The following is a 15,122-nucleotide window of genomic DNA, read 5'->3' as shown; positions in this document are numbered from 1 at the left end:
ATCCTTGGCTGTCCTGGAACTCACTGTGTAGACCAGGCTGGTCTTGAATTCACAGAGATCAGTCTGCCTCTGCCTCCCTAGTTCTGGGAATAAAGGCACGTGACACCACCACTTGGGCTTAATTTCCTACACAACTCGCTTTCTCCTTCCCTCCCTCCTTCCCTCCCTCCTTCCTTCCCTCCCTCCCTTCCCTCCCTCCCCCTCTAACAAACAGATAAAGACCAAGAGTGGAAGAGGAACAGTAGGTACCACTACCATTGGTGGCAGTTTGACACGGAATGGTTATAGCCAGTATACTGCAATGAACATTTAGGCAAAGAAGAGATGAATAGGAATTTATTAATGCCAGAAGGTAGACATCAGGGGTTAATTTGAGATTATAGCTGGTAGCCGTAGCCGGCGTGGTGGTATCACATGCCTTTAATCTCAGAACTAGGGAAGTAGAGGTAGACTGATCTCTATGAGTTCAAGACCAGCCTGGTCTACACAGTGAGTTCCAGGACAGCCAAGGATATGTAGAAAAGTCACTCTGTGTCAGAGAGAGAGAGAGAGAGAGAGAGAGAGAGAGGGAGAGAGAGAGACTTGTGTCTCGTATGGCTGGTGTGGGGAAGTGAGTCTGGTAGGACCTGACTTGAGAGGGGCTTTGTGCGTCCCTAGAAGGACTACAGAGGTCTTGACTCTTAGATATAATTTCCCTTATTTAAAATATTTTCTCTCCCCCGAATTCCTAAATTGGTCTCCTCATTTAAATTCCTGAAGAGTTTTCCTATACCTCTCTGCATCTTGCTTTGTTTTAAGTCTTTGCTTTCTAGTTTTATCCCCCGTTGGGTTATTAGTGATTTTTAAGGGCCTGGCTGCTCTCTGTTCCCTTTGAAATCTCATTCATTTGCTTATTCATTAGAAATTTATTGAGCACTTAGTGTGTGCTAGGAACTTCACTGGGCCCTTATTAAAACTTTCATGGCTCTCTAGCCTCGAGGAACTCATTTTGTACCAGGAAGATAGACACATATAACACAGTGTGGAAAGCACTGCAATATAGAGGAAGGCGTCTAATGGCAGGGTTGAGCAAGTGGATAGATGTGGTCAGGGAAGACTGCAGGAGGAAGGCGTCACATGCTGCTGTACAGAACTGAACCTTGTGCCTCCTGGGCAACTCTCTTTCCCAGAAAGACAATTATTTTGAGGCAACTCTAAACTGTAGAGGAGACTGCTCATTGGGGGAAGTAAGATGTAACTCTTTCCTTTTTGAGTAAGGGTGGTAACTCCTAGCTACAGCATCCCTGAGGTACAAAGCCATGAACTTAGTGCTTTCTTGGCCCAGCTCCTTCTGTCCTGACTGATGTGTGCTGTTCTATTTAGCCAGTGCTCTCTGGTATCCTGACTCAGGTGGGTGAGTTACCCAAGGGGCCATGGCACTTCTACAACTTGGGGACATGTTTGGTGGCCACTCAGATTTTCATTCTGAGAACTGGTAGGTGTTTTGAGGCATATCTTACGGATATTCATGGCCTCACTGGAAAGCTTGTATCATGTCTATATTATTGAAATGCATTGTTTCACTTTCATAGGTGGGAGCTAGGATGAAGGGTTAGGTAAGTGTTGCTAGTGTCACGTATAAATTGAAGATTGAGGTGAGATCAGGGCTGTAGACTAATGACTTGGGGACTGTTAGCTAGACAGTGAATAGAGCCAAAGATCTTGGTTTCTGTAACTGCAAATTTCCAGATCTTCGTGTTTAAAATTCTGAAATCAATGATGTTGGTTAAAGTTCTTTTTTGTTGTTGTTGTTATTCTTGTTGTTGTTGTTTTAGTTTGTGTTTTTTTTTGCATGTGTGTCTGTGTGTGTACATATCTATGCACTCTATGCATGAGTGTTTTAAAGCCAAGATCTGGGCACATGTACTATTCTTGACTTGGGCAGTACCTCTTGACAATATTCATTTGAATGACCGCTTAATTACCATTTGCTCTGAATTTCATCATACATGTTGTCTTCCAACCAACAACAGGAAAACTGTTGTTTCTGCCAAATGCTGTAAAGTCCTTTGAAGGCGTTACTTCTTTCTTACAGGGAGGACAGAGGAAAAGCTCTGGCTACTGTCCCTGCTGTGGTCAGCAGTTGCCTGAGAGCAGGTGATGGAAAACTTGACCTCTGCGGGAATGGGGTGGATGCATTTCTGAGAGTAGCCCATGCGACTGCGGCTGAACCTTTCCCGTAGAGGTCTGAGGGGTTCACTGAGGTGTTCTCAGTGAAGAAAATCCACTTGGAACTTGTTCTATGGGTGGTTCACATGGCTCAGGCTTAGCTGTCATGTTCACAGAATGTGTTTCCAGTGGCAGTAAGGAGAAATGAGGACATACTTATCCTACTGCGGGAGGCAGGACCGCACGGTGGGAAGAAGCCATCAGATTGGTGTTTGGTTTGTCTTTGAGCTCTGCTACTTTTGTCTGCAAGGCCTTAAGGATGGTACTTTGGTATCTGAGCCTCAGGCTCTCATTATAAAATGAGGGCAATCCTACTCATTGTGAAGAATACAATGAGGAGAAGATGATACCCCCAAAACTCCATGTACAATGTCTACCACCAGCACACCTTCCATAAGGGAAAGTTGTGTGGGAACCGTTTTTCGAGTTGTCTAGGTTTTCAGTTCACACACTCCTGTGCACTTCAAAGTGTGCTTACATATGCTTTTAAGACAATAAATACATATGTTTAGATATATGTTTTTTTTTTGAAAAAAAGTAAATGACCCCAAACATCACTCCATTTGTGAAGTCAGACCAATTTCAATCAGATATCCTAAGGCTGTTTTAGTTTTGGACCACATCTGAAATTTAGCAAAAGCGGTTGCATTTGGTTGCTACTTTTTGGTACATATGCACATGATGCCTTTGACCCACGAGAACTATTAAGCTGTCCCTAGGAGAAGGCTGTCATGAAGCGGCATAAAAGAACACCAGGCCAGGGACCAAAGAGTAATGACAAGTCATTTGAGTAAGTGCTTCACAGTTTGTAAGGTGTTTCTTAGAAAAGCTGGCCTTCGGGGTCCTATGAGTATTAGCATATCATTTCACAGCTGTGGACGTACAGAGAGTTTGAGTGTGTATGCCAGTGACTGGCCACTGGAGGACCGAGGCAGGAATTAGGAGATTGTTACGAACACACTTTCAAGACACATCAGTGCCTATCAGTGCATGTCAAAATAAATCAAAGGCTCACTGCTGATTGGAACGAAAGACTCCCGTTCTGTGGAGGATAGTCACTGGACCCAAAACCTAGACTGGTGTCTTCCTCTGATTTACTTAGAGGGAGGTTAATCAGGTGACAATGTGAAAGCACTATCTGGCAAGCACAAAGTTCAAAAAGGTTTTCCTTAGTACACAATACTAGTGGCTCTTCCAATCACTTTCCTACTCATTCTTAATACCATTCCTGTCCCTCTGTACTCTGCTTTACAGGGTAGAGAACTACATTTCCCAGACTCCCTGGCCTTTTAATCCTGAGAAGAGGTTTGGCCAGTGAGTGAGGCCAGCAAAAGAAAGAATGGTGGGAAGATGAGGGAGTCAGAGGGTTTTCCTTCGTCTGCTGTTTTGGAAGTTTCTGTGGTAGCTCTTTCATGACACCAGCTCCCTCTGAACTATCCCCGCTTTCAGATTCTACAAGGCAGTCCTGTCTTCTCCTGCTGCCTCTTTCCATCAGACGTGGTAGGAGCTTCTGTTGCCGCTGATCACCAGGTTTTGTTCATTCTTTCTTCCATTACCCAGGTGATCAGTTCCACATACTATATTTCCTTTAGTTAAAATGCCTAGAGTGGATTTTTTCTTTCTGACTAGATCTTGGCAACACAGCACCTACAGTTTATTAAGCTTTTAGCATGTACTATACACATTGTTGTCAATTATTTTCATATTACTTTAGTCTTCATAATTCATATAGCCCCATATATATATATATATATATATATATATATATATATATATATAGGCACCATTGAGTATATATGCCGATTTACAGTTGAGAAATAAGAGATCCGAATTATTGTGACAGGATGTAACCAACCAATGCCAAATCTAGTGAGTAGGTATGTGAGATGTAAGCCCCAGCACCTAGGTTTCCCACTTGACCGTGCTACCTCAGAAGGTCACAAAAAAGAGTTGAAAGGCTCCCAGGCACCTGCCCCTCCAGGACTCCAACTCGCCTTCTGCAAATGACAAAGATATAGTGGAACCCTATTTTTCCTCTTAGATTTTAACTCTCTGGGTAAAAAAGGTAGTCTGAACACATTGCTGAGAGTTCAGAAAGAAAAGAACGCTGAAATAGAAAGACTCATATGTATGAACACACTTAAGTAGCTACCATCATTGAAATGTTCATTTCACAAGACCTGCATGAGATCAAGCTGACAAGATCCCAACAAGAAGCACTCACTGAAGTTGGTGAGTTATAAAACACATAAAAGGGACAAGCAGGGAAAAGTGTGTTGAGAGTACCTAGAGGAGAGGAGGTGGGGGACTTGGGATTGAAAATAATCAAAATATATTGTTCATATGTAGGAAATCATCAAAGAATAAACAAAAGGCATTTTATTAAAAACATGGTCACATTTTTCTTTCAATCATATTTCTTATGTAAAAAATATGTTGGAAATGATTTTTGTACAATTAGATTGTAAAAGAGAAAGCTGGCTGTGCCCAGGGATGCTATTATGTGAACCCAAGCATCTGAAGAGGGGAAGTAATAAATAATAAAAGTCATGTGCGCCACTGAATACAGCCCCAGAATGCTCACCAGCATGAGGCACTGTAGGTATTTGACCAGGTAGACCTCAGGTTAAAAAAGAAGTGTGGAATCAGCAAAACACGGGCTCTGTGCATACTCTGGAAACGTGCTACTAAATCTTATTCAGTGTGTGTCAGACTCCTTACATTTCTGTTTCCCCAGAAGATGACTTTGGGATGAAATATCGGAACTCTTTCGACTGGAACAAAACACTCTCTATTTGTTATACCAATAATGCTTAACTTCTTGCATTTTACTAGTGTTCACCTGAATTCTCCCTATCCACCCAAGAAAGCAAAACCCAGCAATAATTTAAACCCTCTAAGAGACGTTATGGAAAACACAGGCAGCAGAATGGCTGCATGCTGCGATAGGCACCAGGGGTGGAATCCTGAGTGACATTCCCTGAGCTGCCGCTGCAGCTCTGTCATGTGCTTTACTCTGCCTGTACCATGCTTCAGTGTTTCCAATCAGGAGAGGCAAGCAGATGATGTGCCTTTGGAAAGGCATTGTGGGAGATGCAGAAGGTTACAGAAGAAAGTCTGGTTGGCACTGGTTGTAAGGTGGGGTCCATATCTAAGAGTCTCAAGATAAACTAGGCCTTAGAAATTATGATTTGGGAGATTGGAAGTTTACATTGAAATTTTCTATAAATTGCAAATGTTTATATCCATTTATCAGTCTTGAAAACTTTCTTGAAGCTGTAACTGTGTATAATAAAACTGCCCTTTGATTTTTAGCATATACCATGTTTATTCTGTTTTATTTGTCTCATTTTAAAGACTATTCTTTACAATTACTTAAAAATATTTTTTTGAGACAGGGGTTCTCTGTATAGCCTTGGCTATCCTGGACTTGCTTTGTAGACCAGGCTGGTCTTGAACTCACAGAGATCAGCTTGCCTTTGCCTCCCTGAGTGTTGGGATTACAACAATATTTTTACATGGGTACATAAGAAAAGAAAGATGAAAAGAGAAGCTATAGCAATTGGCTTGAATAGGGATGGAATCCCTGCTAGTTCCTCTTCTATTTGGTGATGGAAGAGAAGAGGAAGATGGGAAACAGAATATAATGGCATCATAGAAATGGGAACAAGAGGCAAAGGCACCATGGAAACAGGAACAGGATGTAAAGGCACCATAGAAGTGGAGCAGGATATAAAGGCACCATGGAAATGGAAACAGGCTGTAAAGGAACCGTGGACACCTGCTGGTGGAAGTCAGAAGCCTCTCTTTGACCTCAAGATAACTGAACACGTTGGACAAAGAGAATGGATGTTTTGTTTTGAGCATCTGCTTAGTTAAAAAGATGGCAGTAGAGCTGAAAGCAAGAAAAGGCTAGCTATGGTGTCTGGTGGTAAATGAAGACCCTATAAAGAGCCATCGCTAAGCTTAAGACCAAGGACTTAAAACAAAGAAAGGCCGTGAATCTGTACCAGCTTGTTCATCATACATAGTAGTAGTGTCCTGAAATAATCAGGGTTAAAAATGCCTCTGCAGAAGACAAGCATACACACAATACACTGAAAAGCAATTTTATAGGGCAGTGAGGGAGGACACACAAATCTACCAATCTGAGTCAGGTGTGGTGTGGCCAAACACTCTTTTCCGTTCATATCTTTTTCTGTGGTTCTATAGAACTGTTTTTTTCATGAGCTGTTTCTTGTTGATTGTCCTGTAAATTGCTGTCTGTCTCTTGTTACAGAGACAGTTGTATGTGTCCACCAAAACCTTTTTACTCTGCCTTCTGGGAACCCAGTGAAGAGGAGCCACCTTGCAGGACTATGACATAGATGACAAACAGTTTGGATCAATATTAGAGATTTAGAGTTAATCAAACCACCATGTTTGATTCCTAACTTAAAGGGACTTTAAGGGACTTTCTTTCCTATATTCATGTAGATTTGGCAAAGAAAACCACCCCTCCCCAGAAACCAACTGTTGATTTGGAAGTGGCCACCTGGGCATCAAGTTGAGTCCATCAGTTCCTATATAGGTTCTCTGTAGTGATGGAGGATACATGATGTCAAAGTGCTCAATGAGCAGGAGCTCAGCCTAGAAGCAAGAGGAAGAAGGTAGAAGAAATCAGAAAAGAGGGTCAAATGGGAGAAAGGATAAGAGAGAGAAGTCAAAGAGAAGGGAAGAGAGACACTGAGGAAAGAGGAGAAAGGCATAGAGGGACACACACACACAATGCAAGAGAGAGAGAGACAGGGAGAGAGAGAGAGAGAGAGAGAGAGAGAGAGAGAGAGAGAGAGAGAGAGAGAGAGACAGAGAGAGAGACAGAGAGAGAGAGACAGAGAGAGAGAGACAGAGAGAGAGAGACAGAGAGAGAGAGAGAGAGACAGAGACAGAAAGACAGAGACAGAGAGACAGAGATGGATACACAGAGGGAGAGAGAAAGGCACATACACACACACAGAGACAGAGAGAGACAGAGATGGATACACACAGGGAGACACACACACACACACACACACACACACACACAGAGAGAGAGAGAGAGAGAGAGAGAGAGAGAGAGAGAGAGAGAGAAGGAGAGACAGAGAGACACACAGAGAGAGACACAGAGAGAGAGAGAGACACAGAGAGAGACAGAGAGACAGAGATGGATACACAGAGGGAGAGAGAAACACACACACACATACACACACACACAGAGGGGAAATGAGAGAGAGAGAGAGAGAGAGAGAGAGAGAGAGAGAGAGAGAGAGAGAGAGAGAATTTGAACTCCCTGAAGAGTTTTGATCTTTTGGTCTTTAGTCTTGTTTGTTTTCCAGCCCTATTCACTGTTCGTGTGTGATATTTTGTAATTTCAATTTCTCAATTATTTCCCAAGAGAAATTTGGTAGGTTTCCAAAATTTTTTACTAAAAGAATAGTGACCAATATATGTTATAGGAGATCATGTGTTAGATTATAATACTATGTTAAAATGCACAGAAACACACAACCAATGGGATCTGAGGCCCAAGAATTTATGATCTAGTTTAGAAAGTGAATATATGTGTCTAAAGCATAGACACCATGGTACCATGTGAAGACTACATGGAGATTGCTGCGGATTTGGCATAGAGACACTGACAAACACAATTATATTAAGAAAAATAAAGAGGTCCTGCTGGAGTCAATAGGAAAATGATTAGTAAAATCCAATTTTACAAAAGGCTGAACGTATTATGGTCTCTGCAAATGCCACAACCTGCAGTGGTGATCCACGTGAGGTAAGAAGGAAATCCTGTTCAACATGACTCAGTAGCTGACTGGCTACTTCAGCCTTTAAATTCTGACCCCAGGAAGATTATTTTAGGCTTATGTAAACACAACAAAATTTTGGATAAGTTACCTGATGATATTTAAGTCAATCCCATGTGTACCACAAAGCTTAAGACTGAGACAGCCTATCAGGTCTCATCAGGATAGCCTGTTTCCTCTTCTTCTGTGTGCCACTGAGCCTCCCCACCAAAGGAAAGTGATCAAATTGGGGACACCAGAGTTCATTCAGAAGGAGTCCCTGCTCTCCACACAACCATGGAGAATGAGCTGTCCGTTGGCTAGATCTGAATAGGGGGGGTCTAGGTCAAGCATTGATTGTCCTTGGTTGGTGCAACAATTTGTACAGGCCCCTGTGGGTCCAGATTCACCAGCCTTGAGGGTCTCCTTGTGGGGCTCCTTAATACTCTGCATGTTTAACATTCCTAGTTCTCCTAATGCTTGTCTCTGAGCTCAGGGGCCTCATGCTCTCTCCATGAAAATACACAAAATATTTAAAAATGATTCAGCCAAGAGACTCATGCTGGGGTACTTAGAAAAGAACCAGGTTTCCTATCTGCCACTCTCTGCCATGCTTAATAGGCTTGAGGAATATTGTGCTTCTGAGGCTTCCCTCTGTGAGGCTCCAGACTCACCTATGCCTGACCATGCCACTGCCCTTTGCTTTTCTTCTTACTCATGGCAACTGCTCAGGCAACAAGCCCGAGAAGCCATGTACACAGTGGACCACACGAACTGCAGCTGACTAGGCTAGAAGTGATCACCTGATGAAGGCTGAACCAATTCTTTCCTTCAGATAGCTCCAAACGAGGCATGTGAAAACCTTGGAGGTCTGTGGAATTAAGGCTAATGCTGACTCCAAGCTCATACATGTTCAAAGTACGGGCCTGGTCAGGAACAGGAAGAGGACCTCCGCGGACAACCCGGCAAATGTTCTAAAAGATGTAGCCCCGGGAGGCAGTAGCTCTTGGCTTTATGGCCTGAAAATTCATTTCCATAGATGCCTTTCAATCATCTTCCATTGACTTGTGCTTCCCAGAGGTGGTGTCTGTGGTTCACAAACAAATCATCTTTCTTTCCTGGATATCCGTCCTTCCTTCCGGCCTTTGGCGGCTGCACATCTTGCTCCCTTCCTTAGCTCACCGCTGAAAATCCAGTTCAGCTGTGAGCCCCCTTTGGAGGAAGATTTCCAGCTGTTGATTTAAGAGTGACTAGGTGGTAATAGAGTAACAGAGCGACTCTCAGACAAGGGATGGCAAGGGAGAAGGGGCGTACATGAGACTCGGTAATGAACGTGATCATCAAAGCAGAGGCTTGGTCATGTTGGAGCACAGGGGGAGGGCAACCTTCCCTATTGCTGCTGCCCAGGCTTTTGTGCCGGGGACACCATTCCATCTGAAGGCAAAGAACTCAGCATGTGTTGGATGCCATAGAGAGGTCATGCAGTAATTTATCCTGGCCAAGAGGGAGGCTGGAGCTGTCTTCCTGGTATCTGTAATAATAACCCATTTCTGCGGGCCGCAAGGTTCAGCTGGGGACAGAGGACCACCCAGATGGACCTCAAATGTTTCTGCTTGAATTCAAATAAACCACATTTGCAGACACTAGAGTGCTTCACACCAGGGGTGAGAAGGGCCTGTGCTGGAAACAGTGTAAGCGGAGAGGGGCAGGCAGGAGCAACTCACCACACAGGGAGGGGGGCGGTAATGAAGCTTGCCTTCCTGCTGAGAAGCCTCCGAACTCAGTTATTGATTGGAGGTGAATGCGATGAATGTCAAGTTGGGGAGTTTTGCAGTTTAATCCAACATCTGTCATTCCTGGAAGAACGAAGAGTTCAGAGCAAAGCTTCATCCATATTGATGTAGGAGGAGAACGCTAGACTGGGACCATGGGGCCCCTGAGATGAGGCAATGTAGTCTTTTCAGGGACTGTACCTAACACACCCACCACACTGACTGCCCCGCTGAAAGAATTTAGTAAATTGCTTTCTGAGTGTGGTTAATATATTGCATGACTTAAAAGAAAATGGAGAGTGGGAAAAAGAAATAGTTCCCCCTTCAGCTGAGAAAGAGGAAGGAAGCTTTGAAAGAACGTGTCTTGACTGCGAGAGATGTAAGGCAGAGGGAAGACCTGGACGTGCAGATTTTCTATTTTAGGGAAATTTTATTTTCTATTAAAATTATTTTTTTAGGGTAAAGAGTAGAGAGAGAGAGAGAGAGAGAGAGAGAGAGAGAGAGAGAGAGAGAGAGAGAGAGAGAGAGAGAGAGAGAGACACTGTTATTTTTCTTATCCCTCAGCTTTGAAGGCGTGAGGGATGGAAATTGCCAGATCGAGGTCCCTCCCACCCCATCATCACGTACCCCCGTAATTGTATGGCGAGGTCACTCATGAGCCCAGCAGGCAGCATCCCCGAGCCTTTACGTCCAGGCTCCGTAACATGCAGCTGGTCACCGGCCCTGTCTCAGGTAAGTAATGGGCACTTTGGGCTGCAATTTCTATCCCTGAATAGACCTCCTATCTCAGAGTCATGCTTCAACAAACACTCAATTAAAAGGAAAAAAACCTCTGGGTGATGGAAGGCACCCTATTACAGAGAAGCAGGGGTGCTTACTGAAGAAAGCAGCCTCTCCTAGTTACTAGTAGCCTGCTGAAGATTTATGAGCCTGGTTGTCCCCCAGCGATCAAACCTAAAATGTGGAGTTGAAAGTGGTACATGCTTTGTTTTTTGTCTTTTGTTTTTTGTTTTTTTTTTAATCAACAAAACAAACTAGGCCATAGTATTTACTTAGAATTAGGAATTAGGCAAAGCAAAGGGCTGTTAAAGGCTTAGCTACAAGGAGGTAGACCTAGGCTGGTTATGGTCTGTCAGCAAAAATACGCTAATTTTGGTCTCAGACACCTGCAGATGAACCTTCGATATTTTATTTTTATTAAATGCTCCCTCACAGCTCATGATGGTGATCTAAGAAAAAAATACATTTTTTTTCTTGGCCAGAATACAGAAGTAATCAGAATTTATTCACGCGGATTGACTCTGAGAGTTTTTGACATCAGAGGGCAATCCTGTCTGATTGATACCGCTCAGATGGCAATATTGTTTGAAGAAATAAAGTTAGAGAGATGCTACTTAAAGGCTGCAAAAGTTACAGGAAAATGGGTGTAACATTCCATGCTGATTTCTGACACACGATTTTACATGGCATGGAATTCTAGTACCTTGCCAATTTGGTGCAAGCTTTAGTATCTGAAAGGAGAAATGGAAGATGGGAGGTGGAGGTGACGACTGTGGTTTACGGTGGCAGGGAAAGCATGACAGTGGGCTCAGGGGATGTCTCTGCTGGTAGTGTGCTAGTCATACAAACTTGAGGATTTGGATCTGAGGCCCAGAGCCTATCAGAAAGCTAGGAGTGCTGACGTGCTTCAAGTCCTAGAACCGGGGAAGTAAAGACAAGAGGATTCTGGGAACTGCTGGCCAGGCTATCTAGCCTTTTGGGGAGAGAGCCTGTCTCCTATACCAAGGTGAATGGCTCCTGAGGAAAGTTACTTGCAGTTGCCCTCTGACAACCAGATCTTGTCAGTAGAGTGACTTTAAGCCAGTTCTTCTATCTGATCCCAAAGAAGGTTTCTGAGCGTACCCATGCTGGCTTCTGAGTAAGGAACTGCTCTCTGCTCCACTGAGCCACGAAATACAGTGCTATGATTATTATTTCATTATATGCTTTTAAATGCTTGTTTGTTTTCTAATGGGGGGGAAGAATTTGGTTGTGTGGGGGAAGTGAGGAAGGTCTAGGAAGGGTTGGGGGAGGGGAAACAATAATCAAAATATACTGTATGAAAAAAAGTCTAACTTCAATTAAAAAAAGGAACACACTGTTGTTTGTTCAGTGGAAAGTTGTGTGTGTGTGTGTGTATGAGTGTGTATTTATGTGTGTGTGTATGTGTGTGTGTGTGGTGGAGGGTGGAAAGGGCAGTGGTATTTCCAAGAAATTCTAAAGGTCAGTGCAGGAAGGAATTAAAACTAGCAATAGTTACTTTAGAATCCTCATCATATGCTTTCACTGACTCAAAACAGGACAAAGTAACAAATGGTCCAACTACATATGGCAAAAATCAGTAGGTGCAGACATTACAATGTTAAAGTAAACAGGTCACATCATGGGCATGGTCAAGGTGTTTAGCCTGGGAGCCTCAGTGGAGGGGGGGGGGGCGGGCAGAGGAGTGGTAAGCAACATGAGCTGGGGACAAGAGAACTCCAAGGTGATGTTACCCACCAAACCAGTCTTTCTACAATGTAGAGACTGTAGCAGGGAGGTTACTGAGACACAGACAATCTCCAGTCTGTCTCTTTTCTTCCATTAATTTTCTTGCTGGTGTCATGTGAAGTGTTAGGTTCCAAGGGCAAGATGGGGAAGATTATGTACAAAGTTCTGGTTTCCAAAAGCCTTATAATGTAACGGGAAAAAGAGGCAAAGACTCTCAACAGTATACAAGAAAATCATTCTGAATTGCCACCAAGTACTATGAAGCAAACAGTCATAAAGCTGGGTGGGGTATGGCATGCCTGTATACCTAGACCTCAGGAAGCTGAGGCAGGAGGATCAGGGAATCAAGGCTATTTCTGAGCTACACAGTGAGACACTGTCACAAACAAACAAATTCTGAGTTAGAAGACATCATGAAGGTCAAAGTCTGACCTAGGGTGGACCGGAAGTGGTTTTGGAGAGACTTGTGTGGAGCTCTGGCACATAGATCCAAGATGACCTTGGAGTTCACAGGTGGGAGAGAAATTGGTGAATGCTCACGTCACCTGTTGGAGCAGGAAAGAGGCTGTCAGCTGGATCTAGCTTGTTGTCTTAGACCTACCTCCTAAGTGTTGGGGCCTGGTTTCTGTACTGTGAATTCAGATACTGATTTATATGCCCAGAGATCTGGGTGCAGTCCTATATGGGCATCATTAGTATGGAAGAATCTCCTGTCTCGGTGTTGTGTAGAAATTGTACTCCATCATATCTGATTGGTTCATCAAGAGCAGGATAGCCACTAGCTGGGCAACAGAGCTAAGGCAGGATTTGTGATCCCAGGATGGGGTCTCAGGTGGAGGAGAAGGAGAGGAAGAAGAGACTGAGGAGAAGGAAGCCATGATGATAAGGAGCCATGAGGTGATCACCATGAGGGATTCGCCATGAGGACAAAGATGGAGCAAGAAGAGCCAGGATAAGACTAGATGGCAGGTAATGGGGGCACATAGCTGGGAAATAGCCCAGACCAGCATAGATAGGTTAGAATAGATGGGTAGTTGCCCAGTTCAGTGCTTTAAAGCTAATCAGTAAGTATAATAAGTCTCTGTGTCACTATGTGGGAGCTAGAACAGGAGTAGAAAAAACAATACTTTTATTTTACACCTAGGTGGGCAATGTCTTCAGAGACAACAAAGGGGTGCATCGATACAGGTGCTATGAAGTGGGAAATGAATAACAGGGAGAGGATTCCAGCTGGGGAAGAGGCAGGGGGTCAATACAGAAGGAGAAGGAGGGATGACAGACAAAGAACCCTAGATTATTCTATAAAGTAGCAAGGAATATTATTTTCTATTTACCTGAAGTTATAACACACACACACACACACACACACACACACACACACACACACACACACACACACACACACACACACTCCACCCCTTTAAGGAAGTTAAACCACCTGGGCTGACACTGCGCCACATAAGACCCCCCTAGGACCAAGCATGAGAAACCCTCTTTTGTAGTGGCCAGCCAGGATCGTCCAAGGGACTCACTTCTTCATTTTTGTTTGCTGATCTCAGAAGAACGTACCAAGACATCATCTTCCAGTAGAAGAAAATCTGTCTCCATCATAAGCCAATGAAAATGCTTTGGTATTCAAAGAATATTCCCATCCTGGGTGTTTTTTAGCAGCTTATATTTAACCAGTTATAATTTTTCTTAAGCACCATCTTGTCCAATCTTTTGAAACTGAAGATTAGTCTTTCAATGAGAAATCTGCATTTCCTTGCGAAGATGGAAAACAATGCCTTCGGCTGGCTTATTCTGTGGAGGAGCAAGCTTATTCTGGCAATATATCTTTAGCGTGTTGCAAAAACAGTGATTGTAGCAAATTTATTCTTGACAAGACAGATGAGACATGCGCATGTGTGGCTCGAGGGCATGTATGATACAGTCTGTGTTTCCCATACTTCATGTCCTGAGGAATTTAGAGGTGATGTCAGCTATCTTTCATTTCCAGTTGAAGATCTGTGATGAAAGAACCCGTCTATGTATATGGGAGGGTGGAGACTATGGTTGTGTGGGAGGATGAGGACTATGGCAGTGTGGGAGGATGGGGACTATGTCTGTGTGGGAGGATGGGGACTATGTCTGTGTGGGAGGATGGGGACTATGGCTGTGTGGGAGGATGGGGACTATGTCTGTGTGGGAGGATGGGGACTATGGCTGTGTGGGAGGATGGGGACTATGTCTGTGTGGGAGGATGGGGACTATGTCTGTGTGGGAGGATGGGGACTATGTCTGTGTGGGAGGATGGGGACTATGTCTGTGTGGGAGGATGAAGACTATGGCTGTGTGGGAGGATGAGGACTATGTCTGTGTGGGAGGATGGGGACTATGTCTGTGTGGGAGGATGAGGACTATGTCTGTGTGGGAGGATGGGGACTATGTCTGTGTGGGAGGATGGGGACTATGTCTGTGTGGGAGGATGGGGATTATGGCTGTGTGGGAGGATGGGGACTATGACTGTGTGGGAGGATGGGGACTATGTCTGTGTGGGAGGATGGGGACTAAGGCTGTGTGGGAGGATGGGGACTATGTCTGTGTGGGAGGACGGGGACTATGGCTGTGTGGGAGGATGGGGACTATGGCTGTGTGGGAGGATGGGGACTATGTCTGTGTGGGAGGATGGGGACTATGTCTGTGTGGGAGGATGGGGACTATGTCTGTGTGGGAGGATGGGGACTATGGCTGTGTGGGAGGATGAGGACTATGGCTGTGTGGGAGGATGGGGACTATGTCTGTGTGGGAGGATGGGGACTATGTC

The sequence above is a fragment of the Acomys minous genome (assembly GCF_964271855.1).
Source record: "Acomys minous genome assembly, chromosome: 14".
Classification (NCBI taxonomy): Eukaryota; Metazoa; Chordata; class Mammalia; order Rodentia; family Muridae; genus Acomys; species Acomys minous.
This window is presented reverse-complemented; position numbering follows the sequence as displayed.